The 12804-nt window shown below is 37.8% G+C and overlaps 1 protein-coding gene and 1 pseudogene across 8 annotated transcripts in view; both read right to left on the bottom strand.

Annotated features, from left to right (window-relative positions):
* The window catches only part of LOC116096412 (BEN domain-containing protein 5), a 1197642-nt gene that overhangs the window by 479818 nt on the left and 705020 nt on the right, over nt 1-12804 (bottom strand). The gene's annotated exons all lie outside the window — the stretch shown is intronic.
* The window catches only part of LOC116095224, a 38330-nt pseudogene that overhangs the window by 24803 nt on the left and 723 nt on the right, over nt 1-12804 (bottom strand).

Raw genomic sequence — 12804 nt, 5'->3', positions numbered from 1 at the left:
CTTCCCTATGTCCCTTACATTCTCTTTAAAATTTAAGATCTCTTCTTAAGATCTCTTCTTTAATTACTATTGTTACATATTATAGAAATGTGTGTGTACAGCCATGTGCGCATGCAATTAGTATTGGTAGTATGTCTATGCAAACACTGATTTTTGCTTTTCTTGTTTAGAGGATTCCATTGCTTGTTGAAATTCAGGGACAGATGTCATAATTATACTCCCTTCGAAGTGTCCACAAGCCTTATCTCTCTCAGGCTGTATGAATCACAAGCCTTTGACTAACTGCTAAGACCAAAGCTCGGACAGAAAATTGGTAGGATCGGCATCATAAGTTAACGTAGAGACTCAAACCAATGGGACTCAAAGTCAAGGACCATGTTTTCTACCTTTTACTGTAACCTTTGTCATTCCTATGAAGTTCACCAATATGCTTCACAACTGCTCATTAATATCTTTTTTATACTTTCCTCAAGTGAATAGAGCATCTTGTCCTTTTCACACATATTACTGCACAGAAGTATCTATGACTGTCACATCTCTAGGCTTAATTACCATTTTATTTATTTAAGAGTACTGTAGCATTTGGAACCTTTAAACAGTCTCTTCTTAAAACTGTCGCCAGTGGTGGCTTCCAGGATACTGGTCCTCTTCTTTTCTAAGTAATTGCTCCGAGTTTCCTTTGGCTGCTTCTTTTCAGTCTGCTTATCTTGTAAATTCTGATGGCTTTAAAATCTCACTCACTCATCTTGAGTTGTTTATCCATCCACCCACCCACCCACCCATCCATCCATCCATTCATCCACCCACCCATTCATCTATTCATCAATCCACCCATCCACAAAGACAAGCAGAGTAAGACCAATAAAAAACGAAAGAAATGAAAATCTGGGTGTGGTAATGCACACATTAATTCTAGCATCCAAAAGTCAAAGGCAGGAGTATATGAATTCAAGGCAAGTATGGTCTATGTCACATGTTCCAGAATGAAGCAGAAAAACCTTGTCTTAAAGCATATAGATCTATAGAAATCAACCAGAGCAGTTCCCTGTACTCACTGAGCTCATCATCTAAAGAGAGACATGTGAAGGGACAATCCTAAGATACTTTAGGCATTCTTTCATCTTTCCCATACTGAATGAAGGCAGTAGAGTTTAGAGACTAGGGGGTCTTCTGCATCTGTCACTGTAGGTCTTAGAGTAGAGACAAATCTGACTACCCATTTATTTTGGGAGCCTACAAATGACTAGTCCACCTTGTCATGTCAGACTTAACTGTGAAAAAGAGTAATCACTTAATGACACTAAAGTGATCTATTAGGGGCCATCTTTTGGCCTCAGGCATTGTATTGCACAGTAAAGGCAGCCCACTAGTGAAAAGTTCTGGTTTAAGAGAAAACAAATTATAAACCAGTTTTAAATTCTGTCTTCATTTTCTATGTTGCCTCAGACAAGTTATTCTCATGCATTGATTCCCATTTACTTCATGTACAAAATAAGCATGTTTTCTACAAAAGAGTTTAGTACTAAGTATTTAGAGTCAAAACATTCCTCTATTTTAAATGTGAGACTAATTCAGAGACAAGACAGAATGTCAGCAATGGACTATCCAGTGGTAACAAGGCATGATGCATTGGAAAAAGGACACAGGATGACATTGTTTTAAGTAAAAATCCTAAATTCTCCTTCAATTTCCATGTTCAAATCATTTACAGGCTGCTTTCTATAGTTGAGCTAATGAAGTCATCCTCAAAGTCACTTTCAGATATACTATTGCTCAATAATAAAGTAACCACATGGTAATACATACACCCGAGCCCCCAAGTTGGGTGATTTTTTAAGATCAGAATCCATACAAACAGTCATTGAGAGTCTTAAGGGGGTCATTTGCGAAGATTGGATTTCTTCAAAAGAAAAGAATATACTCGTTTTATTCTCTTTATTTTGCTAGCTCATCAAGAAGAAAACGATGAAAAAACTCTAATGCCTATGGTACAATTCATCACAGGGAGTTTTATGGCAGAAAATGTTTTCAATTTATAATGGCAGTAATAAGTGACATTGGGCAAAGGCTGCAAAAGGCTTTTTTCCCTCTACAAGGAGTCAGCTAGGAATAGAAGAGGGATATAATCATTACTCATCTCTGGATGCTGAATGTTTAAAGGCATCTTACACAACAGTATGTATTTTATTACCCTGCTTAAAAACAGGCAGAAAAAAATTACACAAAACTATATTCTGCATGCCCAGTTTATTATTATCGAGTACAATTAAGGCCATATGGTAAGTAAAGGGGAGGGTCTTCCTGTCAGAACACTACATCTTACTCTGACAAGTCCATCAAAAGGCGAGCCTTAGGGGAGCCAAGTTATAGCATTTGGACACACACACACACACACACACACACACACACACACACTTGTAGGTGAAGTTTTCTAATAGAATACTACAAGAAATAAAAACTCACCAAAGGGTGGTTTTAAAATCTACTGTTTTTCTTCACTTGTTCATAGTATTTAATTCTTGAATTATGGCTTCTGCTTAGCTGAAACATCCTTCCTTTTCTATTTCACCAAACTATCTGGAAGTGTGGAGTTACTGAGACCTCTGAGCAGTCACTACTGGTGACTCTCGTTACTACCTACTCATCATTCACTCCTGCATATATTTATTTTACACTCACGTAACAGTTCAAACAAAAAACTGGTTATTGTGCAATGTATCAAGTATTCAAAATACAGTTGCTGTTCCTTCATGATCCCCTATTTTCAAGCAAGAAACTTAAGAGATGCATAAGTACTTTGCTTCAACCCAGAGGTTCAGAGGCAACAGAAGAGAGCACACAAGAGGTTCCTGAAGCAGAAGGTCTTTCTGAGTTGTGATAGGTAAATGACATTTTCAGTAGTAAGCAGACAGGAGAGGAAGAAAAAGGCATGCAACATACAATCACAAAATAGTGTGGTGCAGTCACACACACAATACAACACAGTGGAGTTTAATTGATGGACAAAGCCTAAGAGCATTGATTAATTTGCTAAACATAATGTTTTGCTTTCCATGTACTGAATCACAGATATTAAGAAAACAAAACAAAATAACAATGTAGCCACTGATCTCACTGAGCTCCCACTTCAAAATTTGAGAGCTTTTTTTTTTTTTTGCCATGCATCTCTTGACAGACAGACCAGTAAACAGGAAAACCTGCATCTGAAATCTCCCTATTTGAGGGAAAGTTTTATGAGAAAAACAATGCTCCTGACAGTCACAGAGAGAGGAGGAGAACCAAGGTGCTGGAGCAGATGAAAAAGAGAGGCAGAGACTGCATACCATGTGTGTTCTTTTGTGATTGGGTTACCTCACTCAAGATGATATTCTCCAGGTCCATCCATTTCCCCAAGAATTTCATAAATTCATTGTTTCTAATAGCTGAGTAGTACTCCATTGTGTAGATATACCACATTTTCTGTATCCATTCCTCTGTTAAGGGACATCTGGGTTGTTTCCAGTTTCTGGCTATTATAAATAAGGCTGCTATGAACATGGTGGAGCATGTGTCCTTATTACATATTGGAGCATCTTCTGGGTATATGCCCAGGCGTGGTATAGCTGGGTCCTATGGTAGTACTATGTCCAATTTCTGGAGGAACTGCCAAATTGATTTCCAGAGTGGTTGTACCAGCTTGTAATTCCACTAGCAATGAAGGAGTGTTTCTCTTTCTCCACAGCCTTGCCAGCATCTGCTGTCACCTGAGTTTTTTATCCTAGCCATTCTGACTGGTGTGAGGTAGAATGCCAGGGTTGTTTTGATTTGCATTTCCCTGATGACTAAGGATGTTGAACGTTTCTTTAGGTGCTTCTCAGCCATTCAGTATTCATCAGCTGAGAATCCTGTAAGTGGATATTAGCCTAGAAGATCAGAGTACACAAAGTACAAACCACAAACCACAAAAAACTCAAGAAGAAGGAAGACCAAAGTGTGGATGCTTTGTTCCTTCTTAGAAGGGGGAACAAAATACCCATGGAAGGAGTTGTAGAGACTAATTATGGAGCAGAGACTAAAAGAAGGACCTTGGCCCTGTGATGGTTCTATGTTGCAGTGTAGGGGAATGCCAGGGCCAGGAAGCAGGAGAGGGTAGGTTAGTGAGCAGAGGGAGTGGGGAGGGAACAGGAGATTGTTTTAGTTTTTTGTTTATTTTATTTTATTTTCTCTGGTTTTTTTTTTTTTTTTTTGGAGGGGAACCTGGGAAAGGAGATATTGCAAATAAAGAAAACATCTAATTTTTTTTAAAAAAAAAAGGAAAAAGAAAAAGAAAAGAAAAAGAGAGGCTTAACCTGCATTTATCTTAGAGCCCAAGAGAAATTTTAGGGACCAGGTCATATGAAGCCTCTTGAATTATTTAGTCAAAAGTGTGACTTTAAATTACATGTTATATTAAGCCACTGAAAGGTTGAGACAGAGGAATAAATTGGGCTATGTAGGTATATATATTTCACAACGTACTTTATTAAAGGTTCAACCTTCCCTCTAGCCCACCACCCACCAGAGGCAGTGGAAAAGAAAGGTTAATAGGATAAAAGGGAAGTGGACCTGTTTAGAAATAGTTCTTTGGGGTGAGTCTAATCTTCATTGTTCTCAGGACAGTCCACTAGCAAACATCAAACATAAATCAGCAGCTGTAGTCCAATCCACTCGGCCACAAATAATTAAGGCATTTCAATTCAGAGGAAACTGCAAGGCCCTCCAACTACCCTGAGTCTGCAGAAGCAGCAAGAAGCTGCTGGAATATCACAAGAAGTTCTTTGGTGAGTTTCTCTCTATGAAGTCACCAGAAGCGAAGATCAGCAATGCAAGGTAAGGTGAACTGATACATGCATGTCGAGGAAAAGACTAGTGAGCCGGAGTAAAGAGAAACAAAGTTCAAGCTCCCACTGTGTGGGGAGGCATCATATTTATATTCTTTCTAAACATCATGTGTCCTTTCATGTGTTTCCTATAACAAAACATCATTGCACCTGTGTCTACTTCAGCAAAACATTCTTTCACCAGTCTGACACAGCAAAACATCAATATAATCTTAGTCTCTAAAGAAACTAGAAATTTCCACTTTAGAGCCGACTCTCATTTTCAAAGGAGAAGCTATGTGGAACATGGACTGCAGGAAGCCAAAGTGAAGGATTTTTCAGGAGACAAATGTCTTAATAGACTAAAAGTGATTAGAGCTTGAGATATTGGAGCAGATGAGAAATTACCATGTATTTGGGTATCACTGTGTAACTGTCCCATCTCCATTTTACTCAACTCCTCAAAATCTTAAAATCTTCATTCCGTACCTTAAGAATCTGAGGGTCAAGGGGAGAAGGACCCAGGACCCAGGTATGCTATCCCAGGTATGCTGTCTTTCTTGGCCACTCAAATTCTCTAGCACTTCCTTCCAGCCCAAGTCAATTCTGTTGTTTTGCCTAAGCCTGAAGTACTATACTCACAGTGGCATTTTAAGAAAACCAGACGGCATTTACAGAGAGCCTGGCCAGCATCATAGAAACCAGGACTCTGATGCACTCCAACTGGAGTGAAGATGTGTGGAAAATACCAAGCAAATGTTTGGACTCAGAACTCAAAATAACATGTACTTAACTTTGCAATTTAAAAAGCTAAATTCAAACATGTGTCTTGTTGGTTTTCCAGAAAATATAGAATCTTGTTGCATAAAATTAAATAAGCACCAGGCTCAACTTGTGGTCCCTTTCTTTTTCTTTCCCCACTTACTTTCTTTTTATTCTTTTCAAAATTTCCCTTTTTCCAAATTACAAAATATCCATATGTGTATGGGGTAACTGGTAAACACTGGCTAACACCAAGACACAGAGTGGACATCTCTTGTTTCTTTATTATTTTATACATGTTTAGCCCTCTAAGCCTTTGTTCATGGGCCCCACTATGCTTACCTAATGCCCTCTATTCATCTGAAATAATTTTCATAGTCTCTTCATCAACTGCTCTTCCACAGATTTTCTGTAACTTAACTCATTCAATTTCAATGAAAAAAAATACAAGAAAACAGGAATGTACTAATGAAAAACCAACTATGAAATATTGTTTCTTTTTAACTAACACATATTATTTGTAAAAAGTAAGGAGTTTCCATACATGTATATGACATTCCATGATCATATATACCCTCTATTACCTTTTCTTATCCTCTTCCCCACCCCCTTTTATTATTCCATATCTTTAATAGCCTCTTTTTTATTTTTATAACTTTCAACACCAGATTCCATATATGAGAGAAAATATACTTTATCTTTGTGAGGCTGGCTTATTTTACTTAACATGATGGCTCATAGTTTTCTCTATTTTCTTGCAAACAATATAATCCCCCCTTATGTCTAAATAAATCTTATATATGTATATATATATATGTATATATATATATATATAAAACAATGCATTTTCTTTATCCATAACTCCTTAATTTGTTCATCTTTATAACTTTTTGCTTGCTTCACAGAGAATAAAGTTTAAATAATTTAAAGGAGCAGAGTGTTTGAATTTCAGCATTATTTTTCTTTGCTTCCTTTCACTTTTAAGTTCTTAGGTAATGAATGCCCCCTACCTTTACTTGGGAGGCAAAATGCTTCAAAAAGCATATAAACTCAATTGATAAGCATTAGCTGCCTGATGCTGAAAGAATGCTAGCTCCCTGGACATCTAGAATAGCCTAGTTGTGTCTATGCCAATGGACAGCCCTATGATGCTGAAGTCTTAGTTAGCACATAGATACACCCAACTCTACTAAAGAACAACAACAAAAATATTCAAACTAAAAAGAAAAAAAATTAGTACCCCTTTCACAAACAAGATTGAGGTCTGTTACTTTCCACTTCAATAGAGAGATAGCTGGTCTTAGTTTCATGTGTACATGGGGATTTATTTGACAAAGGGGATTCTTTGCTTAGAAAATCAGATATGCCAGGCAATAGTGGCACACACCTTTAATCCTAGCACTTGGGAGGCAGAGGCAGGCGATTTCTGAGTTTGAGTCCATCTAGTCTACAGAATGAGTTCCAGGACTGCAAGGGCCATACAGAGAAACCCTGTCTTGAAGAAGAAAAAATAAAATCGGATATAGTTCTAAGCTCTCTTTTTAGAGATGTAGAAGCTAAAGTACAGAGAAGAAAAAAGAATTAGCACAATCTAGCTCTAGACCTTCTTCCGCAAACAAGGTGAAGGGATTAACCCTTTCTTGGGTATTGCCCTTGCACTATCTTCCTCCCAGGAGGCGTTCTTTACACCAAGTAAACTAATAAACTAGTTTATCAGACACATCTCACTTCCAGAACAAATGGCTACCATCTTGCTCACCTACCGGGAGCCCTGCCTGGTAAGATCCACATCTAAGCTCTTGAACAAGTTCCAAACTGTGCCTCATAAGGAAGAACCTTTGGATTTGGGGCTCCAACAAATTCCTTAAATACTTTGAGTCAGTACATGGGTGAAGACTGATTGAATTTGTTTTCTCTGATTCTTAAAGAAAAAGAGCTCACCACTTGAAAAGCAGTTCCTGGATGTGAAGAACAGAAAATTGCCTTTTTCCTTCTCACTAACAGCTGAGATTTGAAGTGTGTGCAGCAGGAACCAGAGAAAACAAAAATGACATTGGCACTTAAAGTGTCTGAGAGAGTCCTAATTTTACTGCTATACACATATAGCAACTCTTAAGGTTTTTTGTTTGTTTGTTTTTGTTTTTGTTTTTGTTTTTGTTTTTTTAATGCAACCATCAATATTTCAGAAGCCTGGGATGATGAGGTGGTTCAGTGGATAAAGTGCTTGTTACACAAACATGAAGACCTGACTTTTGATACCAAGAATTCAAGTAAAAGCAGGTACTTTGTATTGATCTGTAACCCTAGCACTGGGAGCAGAGACAAGAGCATCCTGGGGGAGCAGAGATGAGAGAAAATAATAGGGTCTCTCTGATGAGATTCAGTGAGACTCTGCCGAAAACATAAGGTAGAAAGACGATCAAAAAGAGATATTCCAACACCAACTTCAGGTCTCCACACATACACAAGCGGAGGAAGTGCATACATGTGCATACACACAAAACACATCCCGCTTATGAGAGCATATACTTGTACATGCACACACAGATTTCAGGAACTTGTGGACCTTCCTAAGAGTAGATTATATAGATATGCATTTACTAACCTCTAGATAGCTCTCAAATAAAACCAAAGTCACAGGGCAGTTTTCTTCTGTTTTCTCAAATCGATTGATGTTTATTTGTTACTCTTATCTCTAAAATAGTAGAAATGATGGCTCAAGAAGAATATATAACTTAGGTTCTTTGACTCATTTCTGGGACACAGTGATTGGTCAAATAATAGTGCACTGATAAAGAACTCAACACACACTAGGCAGATTCTAAATATATTGCTTACATGAATTAGTTTGCTTTTCAAGATAAGTCTTTGAAGACAACGACTAACCTCATTTTATAGATAGAGAGACTGAAGCAGACAAAGGCTAAATTGTTTGCCTCAGACCATCCAGATTGAAAATTACAGAATTAGGACTTGAACCAGGCTGTCTGACTCTGTACCTGTACATGGAAACCCAGCAGCAAGCTACCTTTAAATAAGCAGTAGACTTAATTGATAAGGAATCTAGCAGCAGAAAGGAGAGAAGCAAATGCTGTGTTTTGGAAGGGCTTCGGAGCCCTTCACAGCATGGTCCTGCTGGGTTTAGTATCTAGAGTGCTGGAATGCCTGATGAGTCCTTTCAAAATGGCTCCTGCTGACAGAATGCCAGATCCCCACTCTTTGCTCTTTGGCATTAATTAAAACAAAGGAGTTAATCAAGATAAACTTCCACACCTGCCTGGCACCAGCCTGGAAGTTTATCATGTCTAAATATGTTTCTCATGCATTTACTGCAAATTAGTTTCTGAAAGTGAATTTCAAGGTCTAGTGACTCTGAGGTTCTTTAACTCCGTTTTCATTAAGTTTTCACAAATGATCTACTGTTGCATTATTCTTTTATAGTGCAGATTTAAGGCCCCACTATGAAAAGCAATTATGCTGTCAGAAAAGTGTATTTTGACTTATTAAAAAATCTGAAAGGTTTCAGAAAACTATTTATTTAGTTTTTCATCGGGAGGGTATTTTGACAGTCTTCAGAAGGAAAGCACTTTGCAGTGCACACTGTGTGGGGTGGCCTAGAGGGCTTTCTGCAGTGCACATCTGAAGCCATGAAAGAAGCACAGCACGGGGCATCAAGAGGCTACTTAGAGCAGAATGGCCTGTGGACTCTCTGTGCTCATCTGAAAAACAGGTTGAGTACACTGGTCCCTAGAGCAATGGTGTATATGATCTGTATGGTTTCTGCTGCCTGACTGAGCCCTTATTAGATCTTAGGCACAACTCTATTTGGTATATATCTAACCCAAGAAGCAGAGTATATTATCTAAATATACTAGCTAAGGAAAACAGAGCTTAAAATGGTGAAACGTCTAATCCAAAGTCACCCAACAGATGCTAGATTGGGGGATAGCAACCCATCGTACATTCCATTGTACATACACCATATTATTATCTCAGAAAGGGATTAATTGACTCAGAATCATGCAGGAAGCAAACACAAGCACAAGGCTCAACCATTCCTTTGGTACAGAGGTCTTCTTCAACATCAGAAATCTATCAGATATCTGTGACTGTAGTTCATCAGTAGAGAGCACTTGTCTAAAACACATGAGAACCCAGCTTCAATCCCTAGTCCGACCAAAAAACAAAGACCCATAATATGAAGAAGCAGTAAATCACAGTTTGGTTTATGATCCCAGGCAAAGATGGCCTAAATATGGCCTAAATATAAAACCTCCCATTTTATGAAGGGTTTTACTGTGTAGTTTCTTACAATGTGGAAACCTATGGGTCAGGCGCAGCATCCTTCTCTGCCTGCAGCTTCTGCTCTAGGCAGGCCACCTACTTATTTTTCATTTTATGACTTCTAGGAAAGAAAGAGTTAACTTTTTAAGGATTTGGCTCCTGGTAGTGTAATCAACTCTGGTATGCCTCATACCCATGATCATATGGGCAGCACAGACTAGTCATGGTAGTTTTTGTAGTTGTTGTTTTTGTTGTTGTTATTATTATTATTATTATTTATTTATTTCTTAGAGGTCATGAAGTTGTGAGAAGTTTAGGGAGAAGGGATGGATCTAGGGAAAAGCAACAGGGAGGAGTGGAGAGTGAATATGATCAAAATATACAGCATGGCATTTTCAAAGAAAAATATTAAATGAAGTATTTATAAAGTAGTCTACTAAAGAAATATTTAGAAGGCTCATGCCATTTATCATTAAAATGTTTGATGTAGGTGTTACAAGTCTCATACAGATCAACTAAGTGGCACAGAACTGTGAAAGGTAAAACATTCTCTTTATCACCTAATTTTATCTTTTATCACCTAATTTTATCTTTATTCCATGATGTGAACATTTGTGTGTTTATGTATGTGTGCCTCTGTGTGTGTGTGTATATGTGTGTTATGGGGTTAAGTACAACAGAATAAAAGTTACAGGGTAGTTCTTGAGAACACCTGAAAGAAATAAGTTTTCCTTTTAAATTGATACAATGAGAATGAAAAATTCACTAAGTTCTTATATATTCTTGAAATATTTATAGTTTAATATTAAAACACTAAGCTTTCCATTTGAAATACCGCATAAAAATAAAATATTGATGAATTATTGTTTAGTTTTCTTTTGTTTGTTTTAAATAGAGTCTCAGTATACAGCCATAGGCTGGCTTCAAACTTGCAATCCTCCTGCTTCAACATTCCAAGAAAGGCAATCTTTATATTTTAATTTATTTAAAATAAACACATTTTATGCATTTAGCCAAATAACTGTAGAAATATTAGTTTTTATACTGAATTGTTCTATAGCTGTCTTTTAAATTTTTTTAATAAAATACAAGAAAGATGAAGAAATCTATTGATGTCTTACTATCTACAAAAAAAATGGGAATCTACCATTTCTATAAGTGCTAGCACTGCAAAGCTGGATTAAAGAAAAGATTTCCTGGGTCTGAGAGTGTATCTCCATGGTAGAATATTTGTCAAACATGGATGAGTTCTAAGTTTCATCCACAGTACCGTAAACTGAAAGCAAAATGGGAGAAATAAATTTTTAAAAAAGCAGCTAGCATCCTACTTGTACTTTACTTCTAGGAAAAATATACTCAGGAAAATAAAGCAAAACAAACAAGTAAACACCCGTTAGTATCCAGAGCGCTGTCTCTGGAATTCATGGCTACAATAGCAGCAGACAGGCAGCCACTCCTCTACTTTATGAGTATTGTGATTTGTTACAGTCAGAATACTTCTTTCCCTGACCTCTCTGTAACAGCATTTCTCCTCAAACCCATCTTATAATACCTACTCATGGACTCCAGTTTCCAGACAACATCAAAGTAATAAAGCAAGGGTATATTTTCTCTCAGGAACAGATATTCCATATGTAAAATGATGCACTCAAGAATACACACAATCCTAAGACATCTGGTAGCAGTGTCTGATACAGATAATAGCTATGGTTTCTTGTGTGCTTGTCTGATGGACCCTAGAGAATATATTTACTTAGGTTAGAGAAAAATTTATTTTAGCATATACAGCCTAGATGTGTTACTCTATGTGGCAAGGGTCTGACATCAAAAAGTGTGTATGAATAATACATCAACTAAGGGAAATACATGTGAAAGAAAAGTGGGAGGACCGATGGTAAGCTGGGACTACTGTGTGAATTGCATGAAGGATCAAGGGAAAGATCGAAGGAAGTTTAGGTAGAAATATCTTTGACTACAGTGCAGTTCTGAAGACACTAATATCAGAGGGTCCTTAAGCCATTTGTATGCCTAAGGAGATCTTCATTAACTTGGGACAAGAGAGGCTTAATAGCCAAGCTGAGCTCAGTCTGTTCTGAGCGATGTCAGTGGTAAGTGAGGCCTCAGTGTGAACAGTATATTTCAACACAAAGTTGAAACCATGAGCCAATTACACTCCTTGCATAAGAAGCACTCAGGTAGCTGTCAAACTGAGAATGTGCCTGGAAAAACTGCCCACTTTATCCTCCTGCTACAGATCTGGGGAAGAGATAGAAAATACCTCATCTTACTATAGTCACTCACAGCCAAATATTGGATGGAGCTTTAGGACTCCTATGGAAGAATAGGCAGAAGAATTGTGGGCCACGAAAGGGATAGGAACTCCACAGGAAGACCAGCAGAGTCAACTAACCTGCTCCCTGGTGCATTCTGAACCACCAACCAAAGAACATACATGGTCTGGGCCTAGGCCTCTCTTCATATATGTAGTAGGTGTACAGCTTTGTCTTCATGTGGGTCCTGAACAACTGGTAATTTCTAAAGCTGTTGCCTATATGTAGGATATGTTTTTCTCGCTGGGCTGCCTTGTCTGGCCTCAGTGGGAGAGGAAGTGCCTAGCATCACAGAGACTTGAAATGCCAGGGTAGGTGGATACCAGGGTAGGGAGAAGGGAAGGGGGATGGGAAAAGGATTGTGGAAGGGGGTGACCGGGAGGGGGCAGTAAAAATGATGTAAAGTGAATAAGTAAAAAATAAAATTAAATAAAAAAGAAAAGAATTCATCTTACCCCAGTTACCATGTCTGGTTAGATCCCCATAGGGTCTGTCTTTTATTTTATTTTATTTATTTTTTTTAATTTATTAACCTTTTCCAAACTTTATTCCCAGGCTTCTTCAGCTTAATTTGCCACAAAGAATGAATT

The sequence above is a fragment of the Mastomys coucha genome, unplaced genomic scaffold (genome assembly GCF_008632895.1).
Source record: "Mastomys coucha isolate ucsf_1 unplaced genomic scaffold, UCSF_Mcou_1 pScaffold18, whole genome shotgun sequence".
In the NCBI taxonomy this organism is placed as follows: Eukaryota; Metazoa; Chordata; class Mammalia; order Rodentia; family Muridae; genus Mastomys; species Mastomys coucha.
The sequence above is the reverse complement of the archived record's forward strand: the minus strand, read 5'-3'. Positions and strand labels throughout refer to the sequence as shown.